Genomic DNA, 19,826 nt, shown 5'->3' with positions numbered 1-19,826 from the left:
CACCCTAAACCAGTATGGCCTGGCATAGGTGGTGTTATATATTCTCAATATTGTAATTTTCTTCAACTTGTTTGATGTTCCTAACAAAGGAAATGATGAACTTGTTGGTTTCACTGTTGCGGGGCAGATGTGGGCTACATATTGGAACTAGGCTTGGTATTTTCCCCACCTGCTACATATGCTTAGCTATGGAGCAGGGACCTGAAGAGTGTGTATGTTCAAGCTGCAATTTGTGAGATGGACATAGGCAGCCAAACATTACAGAGAAGCCCATCTTAAGAAGGACACATATGTGGAAGTATATGGACTCGAGTACTTACCTGTCCCGATTCACACATGTACCACCTCCCATAAAAACATGCACTTCACACATTACAGATATCCTTCACATTTGCCCCAGACATGATGACTACCGAGAGCCTCAAGTTCGTCCCCAATCCCAGCACAAGGCAACCTGTTAAAAATCCCTATGCCCCTAACTGGAAAACATTCTTCCAGCACCATTTCTCTCCTCATTGTGTGAATACAGAGGACGTAATCCACTCCTTCAAAAGGGGTGCACTTTGGGTGACTCGACGTCAAAACACTGCTCTGATGTCACATAAAGTTTGAACAGCGAACACCTTCAGTGAGGAGCTTAAATGACTGTCAATCGCAGTGTCATCTTCAGGATTTATAGGCCCTGGGGAAGACATATTTTGGGGCCCCTTGCTTGGATCAATTTTGAATGTTATCATCCATTTTGACCTCACACAAGTTAGCAAAATGCCCACAAATATTAAACTATGTTAACATTTTATAAACTAGTTTACACAAAAACGGCTGATGGATGCCTGGCATGGGGCCACAAAATCCTTAAAATTACACTGGAGAGGGAGATAGGTGCGGATAGAGCAATAGACAGAAGTGATTCAGAGAGGGATCACCTTCCCTGTGGGCACCTTTAAAACTGGGGGCCCCGGACAATTGCCCACTTTGCCGATGCCTCAAAACATCTCTGGAAAGCAAACAGGGCTGACCAGGGTAGCACAGCTTAACAAAGTGATTTAGTGGACTTTCGCCCCAACAGGCAACACTTGATTTCTTTGTTTTCATGGTCTAGTTTAAAATCACCCCTCTTTTCTAGGTCTATGACCTTCTCCTGAATTTTGAAATTGGAGGTGAATTGGATAGGGTTTGCCTGTATCATGCGGGCGAAGAAAATGTGATAAACAGGCATAATGAGATGCATATTTCAACATACCTCCTATTGAAAATCTCTTTTTTAGCACGGGGCAGTAGGGATTGCTTGAAGGTCTTAGCTTAGGTTGCTGCATGTCTGCACAGTGTCTCAGACTGACCTCTGAGCCTCTCTTTGCCAATGCGATGCGTTATTTCCGGTGAATCGCCAGGCGCTAAATGCAGACCTTTTAAGTTTACATAGAGTTTTATTGGCTGGCGCGTGAGAATAAAACAGAACAGAGTCTAGGGGAATACAAATGGTAAGTCCCTATTTCAGAGCAGCTAACCCCCATGAACATTCAGGAAGTCAGCACCTGGCTGACCTCCAGAGACAACGCGGCCTATGAGTGAACGTCTGCTGGTAACGTGCCTCACTGTTCATTTGTAATACCTATTTCATCCTTGTATAATTTCATGATCCCTGATGTAAACCTCCTGCAGTCTGTTTATCCTCTCTGCGAACGTTGCTGATTGTAGAAGAGAGTTTTAACTGGCTGCAATCTGATTTATTTAAGTCCACGGGTATGCAATCACTTAAAGATACACCAGGTAAAACAAGTCTAAAGCAAATGTAAACAAATCCTAAACATTTTTTTGCAACTTCTTGGCAGAGATGTCTTTGTTTTAAATGAATAAATAGGTTGAAATGTAATACTGTCGGTTTTCTGTGCAGTGTTTAGTCCTGGTGTCCACTTGAAAGGGTGGTTTCTATATAATGTTGTCGCTACTATGTTTCTGTCACGGTATGATGTTCTAGTGAAACACACACATATATTTATTATTAGTACAAGATGCCTGTCTGAAAATACACTCTCAACTTAATGTTTCGAAATCAACGTAGTGAATCCAAAAATATATAAAATATTGCAACATGATTTTCAACCACAAAAAGATCTCACTGCTTATGCGAATTTCTCTTGTGAGAAAAGTTGACCAAATGCTATCATTCTCTGCACAAGCATCATTCTTTGCACAGAGAGGTTTGAGGGCATGGGCAACAAGCATTTACAATGCAACGGTCTCGGCATTGTTAAAGTTAGAGCTATTGGCATTGCTCATGACATTATTTTTGTTTATGTTTTTGTTTTTTAAACATTTAACCCCTTCGACGCGCATGACGGAACGGTTCCGTCATGCACGTCGGTTGCGCTGTGCGCATGACGGAACCGTTCCGTCATGGCCCCGCCCGCGCACGGAACCTTCAGCGTGGCGCGGAAATCCGCGCCGCGCTGAAGGGGTTAAAGAAACGGCATTGTTATTTACAATGTCAATAGCTTAATCACTCTCAAAAGCGAGATTTATTATGCGAGCATTATTTGGGAAGTTTGGCAAATCCATAATTATGAGGAAAACGCTGCAGCTGCAGAATCGCAAAATGCCAGTGGCCCAGACTAATATGCATGATTAGTATTTGGATTCCATGCCCATTCCTTCTTAGTCCTCTCTGCTGAAACTGCTGCCCGAAGTGTCAAATTTTATTAATACTAAACAAAAATCGCACTACCGTGCCAGGGCCAGACTTGGCGTTGATAATGATTGTTTGAAAAGGGAACTTTGAAAGTATACGAACTTGACCAATTCTGGTTTCAAAATATAAGAGAACACTGTAGAGGCACGCGTCTACCGACTGTAATATATAATTTGGGATATATTTCTTAATCTGTCGAGTTCAGCCACTGCATGATTATATTGTTGTCTCTTTTTGAAACTCAGGAGCAGTAACATTGTCGTGGTGTCACTAGGGCTTCAAGTGGATGCTTTTTCAATATTATATACAAGCCACAGTTACTGCTAATTTATCTTATGCAACTAACAACGATTGACAAAGCCAATAGTCCTAACTTGTTGTAGGTATCATGTTACTTGTTGTATCATTATGCCTGGATGCAATGACAAACGAGACAGCAAAGTACAAGTCGTATAGACCCCGCGCAACACCGCCCCCCCCCCGCCCCCACACATTTTTTTTTATCCCACTTAAAGCCCTGGGTAGGATACTCAACAACAGGGCCGAACTGGAACCCCAAAGTAGGCCTGGCAATTATGTCGGACCAGCTGGAGGGTCGTGGGGGAGGTGAACTATGAAGCACTTTTGCTACAGGAAACGCCCGATGCCCGGGCAAGCCAGCCCGGCCCTGCTCAACAACCCCGTTCTCTCCCGCATTTACCTGTGGCGAACGGAGGAAGACGTGTTTTTTCGCGCTGCAACTTTACCTGACGATTGCTGCACCCACCCTGCGGCTCCGATGCAAACTCCTGGGCAAAAGTATGTGGTGCTCCGCCCCGGGGTGTATGGCCTTTCCTGTGGCCCGGTGGAGTGCTGCTGAACTGGTGTGACGGCTCACGCGAGCCCGTGGTCTGACCCCGCCCACTGGGCCTCGCGCTGTGTCGCAGTAGACACTGGCGGCTGCTGTTCGAACTGCAGGAGCCGCACGATTGCCCCCATACTGTGCCTGCATTGCCCGGAAACTTATCAGTGGTGACCTGTTGGCCCTGCTTGGGAACCGGACACTCCTCCAATCTGCTCCCCTGCAGCGGTAGCGGTGTGCTCCCCGAGGTGGTCCCTGGTGAGTGACTTGCCGGGACTGGGTTCGTGCCGCGCTGCGGAGAGCAGCCGACATTGGAGACTGCTGGGGGCCCCACGAGACAGCTGCATACGCAGCGGGATCTGCCTTTTGTGCCGCAGCTGTTTCTGGGAGCCGGAAATTAAGGTGACAGACTGCGGTGCCCTGAGCTGAGCCTTGCCGCCTTTCTCCGAGGTCAAGCAGAAATGCCTCGGAGAAAGGCAGCGGCGTTTTCCGACTCGGGGCCTGTTGGAGAGAAAAAACACGCCCAGAGAAAGAATCAAAAAAACACGCCCCCGAATCGCAAAAGGACGGGCTTGTTTGGAGAGACAAACCTCTTCTCCAATGGCTGACCAGCATTTCAGAGGCCAGCCAATGGAGAAGAGGAGAGAAGAGGGGCGGGTTAAAGCCCCACTACTCCATGTCATTAAATCTTGCGAGCGAGACTGCGCAAGCGCAGCCTTCGCTAGCCGAGACCTAAAAAGTGGGCAATCGCCTATTGCCCCCACTATCCAAGAGGCCCATGAGAAAGTGTGTGTCTCTATCTCATCCCTGTATATTTCCCTATATCACCCTAACATGTTATTCAACATTCTTTAGAATCAAGGTGCTAGAATTACCAGAAAATGAGTAACAGAATACAAAGTTGTTCTAAACTGGGGCCCCCCAAAGCATTTCTTGCCTAGGGCCCCCACAGTCTTTAAAATGACATTGGCTTAGAATCTTGTGAATGCCTGCCACATTTAGCATTGAACTGTTAGCTACTACATGCCACAAAACAGTACCAGTAACACATATGGTTTGACAATGTTACTCTATTATATTTGAACCGGTCTAGGTAAATACATTGGCATTCTCACTGACTGACAAGTTCCTCTCAGGTAAAATCCAAACACCAAGGAGGACCCTTCACACTTAGTACTCACAGGGTATGATAGGCACTTCCTAACTATCGTATATTATTACAAATAGACTCAATTAATATAGGCCCCCCATTATTGGCACACCAGCATTTATTTGCCACCTTTAAGGAGGGTTCAGTAACTGAGGACTTAAAACCCTGTGCTTTATAAGAATATATGATAACCCACCTTAACTTTATAAATGTGTCACTCTGATTTTATATTATAACACAGAGATGAATATTTTGGCCTTGTTGCAATTTTGCATTGCTTTACTTTACTATGACCCAGACCACTGGATATTTAGCAGTCCTCTACTCAAACTTCTCATCAAATATGTTATACTGACCATGAGTCAGTGAGTCACAGAAGCTTTATTCGATTGATATGTTATTCAATCATAAAAGCACATTAGAAAGAAATATGTACAGTAGGTGAGAATTAATTAGTTAAAACAATGAAAATTTCATAATTATTATTATAACACAATCTTCAGTACATATAGAGGAACATAAATATGAGGCTAAAAATCAATTAAACATGCATGAGCTTCCGATAGCTAAAAACTTGTTTTAAAAAGATCACAATTCTAAAAACATTATGTTCATTGTCAAGATATTGCAGAGCCTGACAGGCTGATCGACATTGGCGGAGACCGAACATTTTTAAAACGGGCACTATGTACAGTTTTCTTAAGTGGGAATACAGTTTACAGAAGAATAGAACATGGATCGTTGATTGGGAAGAACTATTATCACATGGGCAAGGCTGAAGGTTTCTCGACCAATCATTCATCTTTGGTAATGACACTAATCTGTGAAAACCCCCCAGTCTAAATCTTGTTAAAATGAATCTATTGTATACACCAGGTACAAAGGTTAGATAGGGTTGAATATTAAATGTGGTTAAAATCATCTGATTTTGGAGGACGGTCGGTTTTAATGAATCATTTGTCATTCTGCGGCTTTCCAGAAGCAGTAGCCCTTCTCTTCTCAAGTCCTTCCTTGAAATAGTCCCAAGTGAACTCGGATTATTAAAATTCTCCAAACGACCGAGGTCATTTAAGAAGTTACGTACGTACGCAATCCAGGGGATGTTCAAAAACCCATCCAGCTTACAAATATCTAAAATGATCTCCCGATTCAATTTTGCCTCTTCCTTAATCCAGAGCTTATGCCATCAAAGGATAGCCTCTAGCTTAATTAAATCAGAGATAAAGGTAAACCCCAATTCTGCGTGACATACGGTAGATGAAGTACCACTTGGGACAGATAGAAGATATTTGAGAAATGAGTTCTCAACATGCTGAATTTTATTCACATCTGCTAGCCCCCAGAGCCCTGCTCCATAGGTGGCTAAGGAGACACACTTGGCCTTATATATTTTTATGAGTTCCACCGGTGGTATTTTGCCCAATCTTTTAGCGAAGTTAATAAGGGCAGAGGTGGCTCTAAGGAAAGCCAGTTTCTTGGCGTCAATCGCTTGGGCCCATGTGTCACCGTGCGTGAAAAGAATCCCCAGATAAGAGAATTTGGCCGTGGCCTCGATCTTTTGTCCTGCAACAAACATTGTATTAAATTTCTTTATCCTACGCCCACAGTGCATAGAGTACGTTTTAGACGTGTTTACTCTCAAGTCTAAATTCTTCATAAAATTCGTGAAGCAGTCCAGCAGCCTCTGAAGGCCCACCTGCGTTCGGGACATCAGAACTGCATCATCCCCATATAAGAGTGCTGGGATGGGTCTCCCAGCCACAAGAGGACAGTCGTCGTTATTTTCAAGTAGGGCCCTGTCGCGATGTTAGCAGCAAGGTGATACCGTGGCCACTAACCTCGGAAGAGAGTCAGCAGGAACGATGGTAGGAAGAATGTCCCCCCACTCCCCACACAGGGCGGACCAAACACCCCTATGAAAGGGACGCACCATGGGGAAAAGGGGAAGAGGAGAAAACAATAAACACTGCGGCCCCTTCGTCACTTCGGGATCTGCGTCCTCGCAAGTTCGGCTGGCACCAGTTGGGACGTGAAGGGAAACAGCAGAAACAGTCTGCAGAGGAGGGGGACACAAGAGAAAGGGAGTTAGAGCACGGGATACTGAGAGTGCATCCTTTAATTAATAAAGCGTATCAATTATACTCACAGGTGTTACTGTCGCTAATAATACCCAGACTCCGCCATAAGGCAATCGTTAGAACATATCAGACTGGTGGTGGAGTAGCAGTATTTACCAGTAGCGAGTAGAGTTCCCACTGCTAGTATTATTAGGTTTTAGCACCTCAAAATCATCGGAAAACGGCCGAAAGGAAACACAACCCTGTTGCCTTCACATGAGTTTTTAGCCTCAGAGTGCCCTTCTGATCATTTCTCATAGTTTGTACGACTAAAATACCTGGATACTGATTAGTAGTTCGAGCCACGGGAGTCGGTCTGAAGTCTCCTCAGTTACCGTCACTGAAGATGCTCAAGTCCCTCGGGAGTTCTGGACAGGAAGATATCCCTTGTTGCCCCCTTGACGCTCCAGGCACCAGGAAAGGTGGAGGCTCGGCGCTCCGGCGGGGAATACCGTCCGCTGGCCGAGTCTCCGCTGTAGGGCTTGTCAGGTGGCAAAAACGGGTACTTAACCGCGGGAGACAAATGCCATGCAGACGGACTTTTCAGGTTCGCTTCTCACAACGCTGCACGCTCCGGTAGAGTCTTCTTCTTTGTGGAACACGGGAAAGTTTGACAAGCCCCGATCCTCGGATGAGGAGGAGCTTTGTAGTCGCGCTGAATCAGAGCGCCGGCGCCGACTTCCGGCCCAGTGTTGTTCCTGTCTTGTGAATGGCCCTCTAGTGGCCATTCCCTCATTGCGCATGCCTTCTCCGGCCTTCGTATGTGGCTATAGGGAGGTGGATGCATGCTGAGAGTTCGGTGGCCTCGTTTACGATAAACGAACGCGACAGAACCCCTCTGAAAGACCGCCGTCTCGGCGGTTGCCCCGGTTTACCTGGATGTGTGTTATGGAAACGTGTTAAGAGACGTGGGCAGCGTAAGTTGGAGAGGGGTTCCCAGGTCCTGTCCTCCACCCCATACCCTTTCCAGTCCACCAAGTACTGTACCCGACCTCTAAACAACCGAGAGTCCAGTATCTCTCTTACTTCATACTCTTCTTGTCCCTCTATCTCAAGGGGTAGGGGTCTGGACGGTAACCGCATATTCACAGGACATGGCTGGAGGAGGGACACATGGAATACGGAATGAATATGCCAAGAAGGGGGTAAAGACAACCACAAGGCTACAGGGTTGATAATTTTCTCTATCCCATAGGGCCCAATGTAACGTGGCACCAATTTACCTGCCCCTCTTAAATGTAAGTTCTTTGTGGACAACCATACTTTGTCCCCCACCTGATATGCGGGTTCGGGAGCTCTTTTTCTATCTGCGCCTTTCTTGTGTGCCGCCTGGGAGAGGGTCAATTGGCGTTTTGCTTCTAGGAGTACTGCTTTTAGGTGGGCGTGGTGTTCCCTTATGGACGGATGGTTGGACACCGCCGGCCAGTCAAATGGTAGCATGTTAGGATTAAATCCATACAAGCAAAAGAAGGGTGAGCATCCCAGGGTGGAATGTTCCGCGTTATTGTATGCGAATTCTGCCATCCAGATCAAGGGATACCAGTCCGTGGTATTTTGGAGAGTGAAACATCGTAGGTATTGCTCCAACGTTTGGTTGAGCCTTTCTGTTTTCCCATCCGTTTGGGGGTGGTAGCTTGTTGACAACCTTGCCTCGATGTTCATTGTGCTACACATCGCCTTCCAGAACCGTGAAGTAAACTGTGTTCCCCGGTCTGTGATAAGCACCTTTGGGATGCTATTAGCGCGTACTACATGCTGTAGAAATACCACTGCTAGCTCAGAGGAGGAGGGTAGCCTTTTTAGCGGAATGAAATGCCCCATCTTCGTGAGATGGTCAATCACCACTAGTATGGTTGTGTATTCGTTACAGGGAGGCATTTCAACAATAAAATCCATGGACACCGTGTGCCATAGAAAAGGAGGCACAGGGATGGGTCTTAGGAGTCCCACTGGTTTCAAATGGCTGGTTTTACCTTGGGTACAAATGGCACAGTTCCTGATTCATTCCTCTGTATCTTTACGTAGCGTAGGCCACCAGAATGATCGTTCCATGTTGGCGATTGTCTTGAATATCCCCAAATGTCCTCCGAGTGGGGAATCATGGGCCCAGGTTAATACTTGTTGCTGTAATATGGTATGAGGCACGTATAAGGCATGGAAGTGGTACAACAGATCGCCTGCAGTGCTTCGATGGTCGGGGGATTCCTGAATCCATGCGTGGTTGTCCACATCGGCTATGGCTACTTTTAGATCCTCGAGGAAGTCTTGGGAGGTGATCAAGGTGAGAGTGGATTCGGGGAACGCCGAAGCAGGGAGGATTCCCGGAGGGTTCCTACTATCCCCTGGGAGTAGTGGAAGAGGTTCTCCTTGTCGGGACAAGGTATCCGCCTTCCCATTTTGAGGACCTGGTCTATACTTGATTATGAAATCATAATCAGAGAAAAACAAAGACCAACGAAGCTGGCGAGGAGTCAGAGCTCTGGCGGTTTTGAGGAACAGAAGGTTACGGTGATCTGTGATGATTTCGACAGTGTGGTTCGCTCCCAGGAGGTAATGCCTCCATTCCTCACAGGCTCGTTTAATAGCAAGCAGTTCCTTATCTGTGACTGAGTAGTTCACTTCACTCGGGGTCAGTTTCTTAGAGTAATACGCCACAGGATGGAGTTGTCCTGTGTCGGGGTGTCTTTGGGATAACACTCCCCCCAAGGCGTACTGTGACGCATCTGTTTCCAATACGAAGGGTAACATAGGGTCAGGATGGCGCAGTATAGGGGCCTGGGTGAATCGCTCCTTCAACCTTTCAAAAGCGTGGTTGGCTTCTGCACTCCAAGAAAACGGGACGTTCTTCCGTAGTAGACTGGAGATGGGATGAATGACTTTGGAAAAATCCTTGATGAAACGCAGGTAATAATTTGCAAAGCCCAAAATGCTTTGCACGGATTTCACATGATGGGGAGCCTTCCATCCAGTGATCGCCTCTACTTTCTTCATGTCCATCTGGAACCCACTAGTATTGATAACGTACCCTAGGAATGTCACTTCGTGGACATGAAATAGACATTTCTCCAGTTTGGCGTATAGTGAATGGTTTCGAAGTCGGTCTAACACCGCTTTCACGTGTAGTATGTGGTCTGGGAGGTTATCGGAATACACAAGGATGTCGTCAATGTAGACGATACAGCTGGTGTCTAAGAGTCCTCGCAAGACTTCGTCCATAAAGTAGGGTGCGTTGCACAGCCCGAAAGGCATCACTTGGTATTCATACAGTCCGTATTTGGTCCGGAATGCGGTCTTCCACTCATCGCCAGTCTTGACCCTAACCAGATGATACGCCCCCCCGGAGATCCAGCTTGGTGAAAATACGTGCTCCTTTCAATCGGTCCAGAATACCGGTTTTAGGGGTAACGGATACCGATTCTTGACTGTCACTTTGTTGATCGCTCGATAGTCAATGCACGTCCTGAGCTCATCGCAGTCTTTCTTCGAAATAAAAAAGAGAGGCGAGGATGCAGGGGATGTAGAATGTCTAATAAAACCTGAGGCCAAGTTCTCTTCCAAATAGGACTTGAGGTAGTGTGTCTCAGGTTCTGTAAGGGCGTATACTCTGCTGCAAGGGATGTCTGCTCCAGGGACGAGATCTATACAACAATCATATGGCCTATTAGGAGGCAACTGTGTGGCTTTCTGTTTATCAAAGACCTCCTTGTATTTGCTATATTCCTCAGGTAATATGGTCGAGCAGCAGAATCCCCTTTCGTTGCACACCGTAGCCAACCATTCTGCCTGTGTGGTACAAGGGGCTTCCTGAAGCGAGCACCGGTTGGTGCAATGTTCTTTACAGAACGTGGAAGTCAGGGACACTGAACGTTCTGTCCAGTGGATGACAGGATCATGTAGCGTTAACCAGGGCATTCCCAAGATAAGGCCGAATTGGGGGGCATCGATGAGCTCAAAACTTATAGTTTCATAATGGTCTTCAGCGACTCTCATAGTGAGTGGGACTGTATGACGAGTAACCGGTCCGGAAGTTAGCGGTTTTCCGTCTACTGCCTTCACTGTCTCTGGAGTTTTCTTATGCTCACAGGGGACTCCGATGTTCTCAGCGTATTGTTGATCTATGTAGTTTCCTGTGGCCCCCGAATCCAGAAGAGCAGGGAGACTAAGAGGTTGATCCGTAGTGATCCATAATGTGACATTCACGGAGAAATGGGCCACCGAGGTCTGGAGGGTATTGGCTAGGAGCGCTGGGACCTTGTCTGCACATGAACTCAAGGAGGGGATCCCATCCATCATTGGGCGCTTTAGTTTTCCGGCTCTTGTTGGGTAGCTGCTTGCGTTCGAGAAGCCGCACTTCGGTCGGGCCCTTTCGCCCGGGCTCAGCAGTCCCTAATAAAGTGTCCACTTTTTCCGCAATAGAGACACAACTTTTGCTGTCGTCTTTTTTCTCTTTCCTCGGAAGTTAGCGGCCCACGGATTCCTCCGATCTGCATAGGTTCGGGTCCATCCGGCCTCTGGGGTGTTTCTTCCTGAGTAGGTCTGGGTCGGGGAATGAGAGGACGGGAATCTCCCCGGCTCTTGTCTCCTTTGGGATCTTGTAGTCGATAATCTAGTTGGACTGTAAGGTCGATTAGCTCCTCGCACGTCGGCAGGAGTTGTACCACTTGGGACAGGACATCTTTAAGCTCGCTACGGAGTCCTTGATCAAATAGCGTGGTCCGTTTCTCTGGTGGCCAGTCGGTTTCCACCAACAGGTGGTTAAACGTCGTGATATAGGTCAGCAGATCTTGTGATCCTTGGCGAAGGGTAAGCAGCTCCCTGTCCAATGACATCATGTGCGTTTTTCGGTCAAAAAGTTTTCGCAATTCCCCACAAAAGTTCGTGAAATTATGGAGCACTGGATCGTTCCGCTCCATCAAAGGTATCGTCCAATTAGCAGCATTACCCCCCATGTAAGACATCATAAATGACGTTTTGGCTGCGTCATCTTGGAAAATGGAGGGTTTGCACAGAAAATAGAGTCGGCTCTGATTGAGGAAAGTCTTGAATTTCTTGGGGTCACCATAGAACCGCTCAGGTGGAGCCAAGGGAATACTGGGGGTCTGAACAACGTGGATGGTTGGAGCCCCCCCTTGGGACAGGGGATTCGTTATAGGTGCCGAGAAAAAGCCTGCTCCCTGTGATCCCACCCCGGAGGTTGACAGGGGTGGGGGTAGTGTCCAATCCTTAATATAAGAGCTCCTACCCGTTGTGGTAGCCTTTCCGCTGCGGGAGATACCCGCTACTTCCCTACGTCGGGTCCCCATCTCGGCTCTTAGGTATTGGCTTTCCTGGCGTGATGCATGTACCTCCTGCTGAAGATCTGAAATGCTCTCCAGCAGCGAGGTCAACACCGCATTCGTGTCCATCGCCCAGGCTGACAATTAAACGTGGGCTTGTCAATCTGTCGCGATGTTAGCAGCAAGGTGATACCGTGGCCACTAACCTCAGAAGAGAGTCAGCAGGAACGATGGTAGGAAGAATGTCCCCCCAATCCCCTTGATGCAACCCCACACAGGGTGGACCAAACACCCCTATGAAAGGGACGCACCACGAGGAAAAGGGGAAGAGGAGAAAACAATAAACACTGCGGCCCCTTCGTCACTTCGGGATCTGCGTCCTCGCAAGTTCAGCTGGCACGAGTTGGGACGTGAAGGGAAACAGCAGAAACAGTCTGCAGAGGAGGGGGACACAAGAGAAAGGGAGTTAGAGAACGGGATGCTGAGAGTGCATCCTTTAATTAATAAAGCGTATCAATTATACTCACAGGTGTTACTGTCGCTAATAATACCCAGACTCCGCCATAAGGCAATCGTTAGAACATATCAGACTGGTGGTGGAGTAGCAGTATTTACCAGTAGCGAGTAGAGTTCCCACTGCTAGTAGTATTAGGTTTTAGCACCTCAAAATCATCGGAAAACGGCCAAAAGGAAAAACATCCCTGTTGCCTTCACATGAGTTTTTATTCCCAGAGTGCCCCTCTGATCATTTCTCATAGTTTGTACGACTAAAATACCAGGATACTGATTAGTAGTTCGAGCCACGGGAGTCGGTCTGAAGTCTCCTCAGTTACCGTCACTGAAGAGGCTCAGGTCCCTCAGGAGTTCTGAACAGGAAGATATCCCTTGTTGCCCCCTTGACGCTCCAGGCACCAGGAAAGGTGGAGGTTTGGCACTCCGGCGGGGAATACCATCCGCTGGCCGAGTCTCTGCTGTAGGGCTTGTCAGGCGGCAAAAAATGGTACTTAACCGCGGGGGACAAATGCCGTGCAGACACACTTTTCAGGTTCGCTTCTCACAACGCTGCAGGCTCCGGTAGAGTCTTCTTCTTCGTGGAACACGGGAAAGTTTGACAAGCCCCGATCCTCGGATGAGGAGGAGCTTTGTAGTCGCGCTGAGTCAGAGCGCCGGCGCCGACTTCCGGCCCAGTGTCGTTCCTGTCTTGTGAATGGCCCTCTAGTGGCCATTCCCTCATTGCGCATGCCTTCTCTGGCCTTCGTATGTGGCTATAGGGAGGTGGATGCATGCTGAGAGTTCGGTTGCCTCGTTTACGATAAATGAACGCGACAGGCCCCTTCCAAACCATTAATATAAAGATTAAAAAGGAAAGGGGCCAAAACATAACCCTGCCTAACACCACTATTTATCGAAAAAGCGCCTGACCGTTCCCCATTTACCCCACAACGGACTTGGGCCATAGCTTCATTGTAAAATCTTTTAAGATAATAAATAATCCTATCTTCTACCCCCAATTTGTCTAAAATGGCCCAGAGTTTACTGTGGATCACACAGTCGAAAGCGGCTGTTAGATCCACGAATACTAAAAACAGATTCCCCTTTTTATTTTTTGCCCTTGTGTATTTCCCAATCAGTAATGATAGATTAAGACCCTGTTCAACAGTGCCCAAGCCTGCACGGAAGCCGTATTGGAGGTCTGACAGGACAGAGTTTGCCTCCGCCCAGTCCTGGAGACGTTCCAAAATGACACGGCCCACAACTTTAGTTATAGCGTCCAACAAAGAGATAGGCCTATAACATCCTGGATCTTGCCTGTCCCCCTTCTTAAAAATAGGCACGATGGTTGATTCCACCCAGGTGGTTAAGAAAGCCGAGTTGCAACTTGCAGACAACACCTGAAGAATGATGGGGCCCCACAAAGATAAATTTGACTTGAAAAAGTCAATAGGGACCCCATCGGGGCCAGGAGCTTTGCCTCCCTGGCTAGAAGAGAGAGCCCGCTCTATTTCATCCAGAGTGAAATCTAGATTCACAACCGCAGGAAAAGAGATTAACTGCTGTTTCTCATATTTATTAATATGAAAGATATCCGGATTTCCCTCACCTTTATAAACTGCTGAAAAATGGCAAATCCATTGGTCGCCAGTAATGGAGACTTCAATGGAAGAGCCAGGATCACTTATGAGGAAAGGTGCCTTGATCGCCTTCCAGAAGGCCTGGCCATCACCTAGCAATGAGGCTTCGTGTAAGGCTTCCCAAGCATCTCTCTTCAGTGTAGCTTTCCTATCCCTAATAGCTTTCCTATATTCCCCTCTAGCGTGTCTTATATCATTTTGATTTCTCGGTATCGTGTGTAACACTTTTTTCATGATAGAATATGATTCTGTACACCTGGAGTCGAACCAACCATTAGACTTCCTAGAGCCCCTTTTCTTTCTAAGGAGAGATGCCTGTATTGTACTAGAAATCTCCTTAAAAGAGTTTAAAATACTATCTGGGCTAGCAATTTCACTCAGACACCTCTCGATAGCATTCTTGCATTTACCTATCACACACTTAACTGTGGCGGTCTGGTCAACCATTGACCAGCGTACCGAGTAACCGTTAAGACTACCAAGAGCAACATTCTCCAGTAACCTGTCACTACCTGACGGCCTAGTAATTCTGTTTGAAGGAAGTGTAATCGCCGTACAAAGGAGGAAATGATCACTCAGTGCAATCCCTGGGATGCTAAATGAATTAATACAATTAGCGTGATTACTTGAGATTAGGGAAAAGTCTATTGTGGAACAGAGTCCGTGCCCACTAAAAGTCCAAGGCAAAGACGGGGGGGGGGTACACAATTCATTCACAAAGCCCAGATCGAGACTGAAGATTAAATCAATATACAAATCTCCCACCACAAAATGTTTAAAGTGAGAGGTGGGGGCCCATCCTCCTGCAACCCACAAATATTATCATCTAAGTTAGGACACAGTGCACAATTAAAATCTCCAACCAACAACAAAATTATTTCTTTTGCCTTATTCACACCTACATTTTTTAATCGTTTGCCCAGATCTTTTATGACGAGACTAACTTTGTCAGAGGGAATATTATTATAAAAATTGGTCAAAACAAGGCGATACCTTGCATCAATATCTATTGCGACCATTTTGGCCTTGTTGCAATTTTGCATTGCTTTACTTTACTATAACCCAGACCACTGGATATTTAGCAGTCCTCTACTCAAACTTATCATCAAATATGTTATACTGACCATAATACATTGTTAGTTCCTGAAACTATGTGACATACCTATGTCCCGATTGATAACAATTCTAATGTGACATAACCCAGTAGTACTTCTGCCTTACTCCTGAGTCCCGGGATCAAGGAAGGCCTAAGCCCGAAATGCTCCAGGCTTACTCCTGGATTTCCTGGAGTACTACAAGGATAAATTGCACCACTCATAGCAAAAGTTTTCTGAATCAGGCCCTGAATGCTTAGACACTAACTTATTTTTGTTTCTCTTCTCACCTACCATTTACCACTTGTTCTTTTAGCTATCCTCCATTTCTTTACAATTGTACACTCACGTATTATATACACAGCAAATGCAGTCTGTAATTTGACTACAAACAGGTTGACTGTTTTTCCTTCTTTTTTATTAACATGAAGGATAATTATGCTGTTCAAGTGAACAGTTTCTAAGAATCATTTTCAGTATCATTTTGAGGATGGTAGAAACTTTTAAGGGTCGTACCTACTAAATTCACTACAGCTTATTGTGCAAATCAATAGATGAGACAGGCTGGGCCCTATTCACAAAGATTTGCTACGAGTAGCACTCGTTTAACACTCCGAGCTAACCACTGAATTCAATGAAAAAGTCACAAGTAAGTCACTAAAAAATGACTTGGGCCCTGTGTTTGTATTTAAAGCAGAATTAGGATTATCCCCTCTTTGCCAGAACGTGAACTTTGGAATCATCATATGGATCACGCAGTGGACCATAGTGTTTACATAAGGAGAGCACGCAAAGATTTGTATCTCACAGAACTTACAATCAGTATTGTACCGGAGGGAGAGGAAAACATGGCGGCCGGCTAGGTGCGGGTCGCGGGTGTTCGGGAGGCGTGTGGCAGAATTTATTGTGCAAAGTAGTAGCGATTAAGTAGATTAAGTAGATGAGTTAGCGTTAGATAGGAATCTATAACAGATAGTTTAGTAGCACTTGGGCAGTAAACTTACGGTTGTGTTGGTCCTGCGCGGCGGCAGCAGGGGATCCTGTAGCCGAGCGCAGAAATACAAAGCTGGAAGGGAGAGTGGTAACCATGGCAGAGCAGCCGTGGGTCAGAGCGACGCTGGAGCAACGCTGGGGATGTCGTGCTGCCGCCAGGCGTCTTTTCCAGGGAAGCGGACGGGGAAGCGGACAAGGAGGTTGTTGGAAGAGCGAGGCTGGAGAAGCTAGCGAGGTGAGAGTCGGTAAAAACTTGGAGGAGCAGCTCGTGTCCACTGAGGTAATGGAGGCACTCGCACATTTTTTATCTCGACCAGTTCGGGAGCGGGGAGCGAACAGTGAGAGTCGGTGCACTGATAAGGTTAAAAGGAGAAGCGAGAGGGGTGAAAATGGTTCCAGTGCTGCTGAGACTCTTAGCGGGAGACCTAGAGGTGTCTCCATATATACCATGAAAATGTGAGGTGAGAGGGGGGACAGTGGAGTGTCCTGAACTGTGGGACTTCCTACCTAAATGTGAAAAGGAGCGAGGGGTGAAAAAGACAGTGGTAAAGTTTAGGTGTAGTCTGTCCACTAAAGATATTGTAATTCAAAATAAATTGCCAAAAGGGGGATCTTTGGAGTGAAAGGTGAAGGTGACCCCATCTCTCAGAACTTACTTCAAAGTGCTTCCAAAAACCTTGGTACTGAGGAATAGCTCTATGATAGCGGCAGTGGAGCCCCAACAGAACAATCAAAATAAACAAATTGATCGATTAGCAAAGGGTGGGCACACTGAAGGAACTGTGAACTTGGGGGATTGGTCAGCACATTTGATCCCTAATCGTTTTCAAATCTTAGCCACGGAGATGTGGGAGGTAGGTAAGACGCCACTCCAGGGGGTTCTTTCAAATAACCAAGAGGGCAATGAAGTGGGTGTATGTCCTAATGAGGGGGTGAACTCTCTAAACATTGAAGAGGTGCAGATTAAGGTGCAGACTGAAGTGCAGATTCAGTCAGATCATGAGGGAGTTAGTGGGCTGGTCTGGGAGTTCTTAGGTAATGGGGGATAGAGCCTGAGAATGGGGACCCCTCCATAGGTATGCTGTTTACGGCCCTTACCACCCTTACTCGAGAGATGTGAGATAGGTCTGAGACGTCAGAGTTGAACCAGAAGGACATTCGGTCTGTATGTGAAGTGGATGAGAAAAAGATTGATGATTTCAGTGGGAGAACACTGGCACTTGAAGCAGAAGTTAGAGATCTAAAAGAAGAAGTGCAGGTTAACAGGAAATAGATTGAGGAGCTTAGGGCTAAGGAGAGAGAGCAGGAAGACAGAGTTAAAAGGTCAGAGAATTATCAAAGGAGAAACAACCTGAAAGTTTTAAAAGTTCCTGAGGGCAAAGAAAGAGGAGACATTAAAGATTTTGTGGTACAGATGCTAATAAGAGAGCTCCAGTTGGAAGAAACTGAAGAAGAAATAGCCCGGGACAATCAGAGGATACATAGGGATCCCTTTAGATTAAATACAAATTGAACCAAACCTAGGAGAATTCTAGTAAATTTTCTTACTTATACTCTGAATGAGAATATTTTAACGAATGCTCTAAAGAAAAAAACTCTTGAAGTAGACGGTGTAAGGATTGAAGTAAGATCTGACTTGTCGGTGGTAACATCCAATAGGCAATGGGAGCTAGTCAAAAGAATGGAGTCATTAAGGAATTTAGATGCTTCAGTTCAGTTAAAGTTTCCAGCTCTTCTTAAAGTGATGCTAAACAACAAGATGCACTCCTTTCGCTTTGTCGAGGAAGTTAACAGGTTCATTGAGCAGGTTGAGTTGGAGAATGAGTAAACGATTATTCAGGAGCAAGGAGGATGGATGGTAGGTTTTTCTGAGTTAGAGCTATTTTCTGAAAAGGTTAAGATAAAAGGTTGTTCAATTTATTTTATTTTCCGCACTAAGGGCATATAGGGTTTTTCTTTTTTTGTTAGCCGCACGCCGAGGGGTCACTCATAGGGCTTATTGCCATGGGAAGATGGTTAGGGTTTTCTGTGGGTGGGTGGGTGGGGAGCAGGTTTGCTCAGGGAGGGGGTTTGGGGGAAAAAAACACATAAAAGTTACCTCAGATGTCTTGGTTTCATAATCTTGTTTTTTACAGTGTGGGTGTGTTGTGTGTGGGTGTTTAGAGGATGAGAGGGAATAGTAGTAATGAGTTGAAAGTTTTGTCGTGGAATGTGAATGGGCTTCGGGTGAAGGGCAGGAGAGATAGAATAATGAAGTATTTGGAGTACTGTTCTGCACAAATTAAAAATTTGCAAGAGACACATTTGACTGAGGAGGAGAGTAGGGGGATCTTTAAGGCTCAGAGATGGGTTGCACACGCAATTTACACGAGGCAGACAGCAGTTACTAAGGGAGTAGCAGTATTAGTAAAGCATGGTACAAGTATTTAGATAGAAGGTAATGCTTCAAGTACTGCAGGAAAATGATTAATTGTTAAGTTAAAAATGTATGGGCAGAACATTATATTGGTGGGCTATTATGGTCCAAACCAGGATGATACTGGCCCTTTGGAGGAACTAGCTGTTAGAACTGGGGGTCTCTAGTTGGCAGAGGTAGGTACATTTGACCAAATAGGAACCCTTGCTTCTAAGTCAGGGAAAGGGGATTACACTACTGGATAACCCCTGCTCACCCCCTTGGCAGCTTGGCAGGAGCAGACAGGCTTATCCCAGAGGCAGTGTGTTAAGCATTTGTGAACACATACAGTAATACAGTGAAAACACTACAGATGGACACCACACAGGTTTTATAAAAGTAAGTATTCTTTATATAGACTTAACACAAGACCACAAACGACAAAAATCCACAATACTGTACTCAAAACTGACTTAAAGATGGTAGAATTAACTTAGTTCAAGTTGATGGTAAATGCGACAAAATTCTCACAAAAGTACCTGGATGCGTAACACAAAATAAACAAATGGCTCGCAGCGTTGAAGATGCATCGGTTCCTTGCTCTGGGGGAGACGATGCGTCGTGCCTCAATGCTTGCACAGAGTAGGGGGATGCATCTTGATCCTTACCTGAGAGGAGGTGATGCGTAGATTCTTGTGCTGCATCCCGATTGCGATGCGATAAGATGGCGCCCTGGATGCAACGATGTTAAGACGATGAATGCACGCCCTGGCAGCCTTGCGGTGACTCGGTACTTTGTAGCCGCGACAGGCCCTGCGATGCACTTCTCCGGTGATGCGACAGCAACCCTCACGGTGGTGACACACTTCTCCTGGATGCGACAGCAGACAACTGTGACGAACACACACTTCTGAGGAGATGAGGCGGCGGCACGCTTCTCCGGCGATGCGACGACTACAGCTGCGGCGGCGACACCCTTCTTCTTGTTGCATCGCGCTTCCAGCTCCCAGCAACACGCAGGCTTCTGCAGATAGAATTCCCAGCAAGGAAATTCAGATGGGAGCTGGTGTTGAAGTCTTTTGTCCCTGAGACTTCAGTAGGAGGCAAGCACAAGTTCAAGCTCTTGGAGTAATATTCTG

This window comes from Triturus cristatus, chromosome 5_2, assembly GCF_964204655.1.
Source record: "Triturus cristatus chromosome 5_2, aTriCri1.1, whole genome shotgun sequence".
Taxonomy (NCBI): Eukaryota; Metazoa; Chordata; class Amphibia; order Caudata; family Salamandridae; genus Triturus; species Triturus cristatus.
Note: the sequence above shows the minus strand (reverse complement) of the source record.